The sequence below is a fragment of the Nylanderia fulva genome, unplaced genomic scaffold (assembly GCF_048542155.1).
Source record: "Nylanderia fulva isolate GAGA-0341 unplaced genomic scaffold, ASM4854215v1 Scaffold99, whole genome shotgun sequence".
In the NCBI taxonomy this organism is placed as follows: domain Eukaryota; kingdom Metazoa; phylum Arthropoda; class Insecta; order Hymenoptera; family Formicidae; genus Nylanderia; species Nylanderia fulva.
In genome coordinates this window covers 223,089-224,904 of record NW_028191123.1, presented here as the reverse complement: position 1 = coordinate 224,904, position 1,816 = coordinate 223,089, and positions in this window count along the sequence as shown.

Sequence of the window (1,816 nt, the reverse complement as noted above, 5' to 3'; positions counted from 1 at the left end):
TGAGGGATGGGAGCAGAAGGACAGAGAAAGGCAAAAGGAGGAAAGATGGGAGAAGATAAGAAAGTCGAGATACAATAGATGGTATGGAGAATGGAAGGAGGAGGGTTTACCGGAATACTTGAGAAAGGGATGGGGGGAAAGCAGATGGAGAAGGATAGTGAGGTTATAGAATGAACAATGAAATGAGGGGGGCGAGATACTGGGAAGAGGAGGGGAAAAGAAGATGCAGACTATGTGGGATGGAAGACGAAACTTGGGAACATGTAATAGGAGAATGTGGGGGAGAGGGGAATAAGGGAAACTGGTGGGAAAAAATGAGGGAAATACTGCAAGAAGGAGGAGAGGGAGAAGGATGGATGAGGGAATTAGAGAAAAAGAGGATGGAGGGGAGGGTGGAAGGGGAAGAGGAGGAAGGAGGTATGAGGAGAATGTGTGAAAGTATGAATGAGGTGTTGGGGAATGTATGGAGAACTGGAAGCCGAGGCGAAGCGAGAAATAGGTTAGGGACAGCTCTTTCTCTCTCTTAATTAGTAAATAGGTAGATTAAGTTAGAGATAAGATAATTGTAAGATAGATGTAAGAGTAGAATGTAAGAGTAGTCTATAAGTTAAGATTGTAAGAAATTTGTAAGGTTTGGGTACGCTCCTTAAAATCGCCTTTAATCCCTGAGGGGGCAAATAAAGTATTGATTGATTGAATTGAATGAAAACATAAAAAATTTTTTTCTAAAAATATTTTATTTATGTTACGATTATTGTATGTATTTTAAATATATGAGGAGATTATGCGTATATATCTAACAATAAATATATGTTGAATATTTATTTCTACGTAACAAATAATGCATATAACATGATATACAAAATAATAAAAAATTTTTTAACTTAAAAAACAATAATAATTATAACAGCTCAAATTTTGCATCTAAGGGATCTCTGAATTATTATTTTTGTGCTATCCCGCTGTGCTAGTAGCACTGATTAAACATGCATCTTTCTTTAAGTCTTATAACAAACAAAAATTTCTCTAAATTATTTACAAAAATAAAAAATATTACAAGACGCATTAGACGAGAGAGAGAGAAAATTTCGAACACAGATCAACTTAATTTTAATACAAATTTATCACAAAAAGAGATCGGTAAAGAGTCAACCACGACCTCTCCTTGATAATATACTTAAAAAAATTGTAATTAAATTTCATTAAATAAAGTTACTTGAAATTTTTAAGATACTCGTTTTTTTATATTTCACAAAATTAAGTTTCTTTTTGGTTGTCAAATATTTTATATATTTTCAAGAATTTTATTAATTGAAGATCAATAATCGACAAGATAAGACTTCTAATTTCAGGTCAGCAAAGGCCAATAAAACATAAAAGAAGAAAAGAAAAATTTTGTATTTTTACTTACCACAGTTTTTTATCCAAATGTAAAATCTTTTATTAGTCTTCCGTGGAAAACGAAACAATTTACAGTTGTCTGATTTAATATTATTAGTCTTTGTATGCACATCTGTCGAATATCGTCATTTTCTTCACATTATTGTTATCCATTTTGATCCACGAAAAATGCCTGCAAGAATCGAAAACAAATCGCCGGCCGCGAACAGAAAATGCCGACAAAGCACACTATATCCGCGAATTTCTACGAATCTCGTGATTTTATCGAAACTACAATTTCGTTAAAACTGTAGATTTGTAAAATCGGATCACTGCACACACACACGTCACAATATTTTTCAATAATAACAAAAAAAATCGTAAGATATTGAAAATCGCAAACGAAAGCACAATGAGAATTCGTTCTGTGACACGG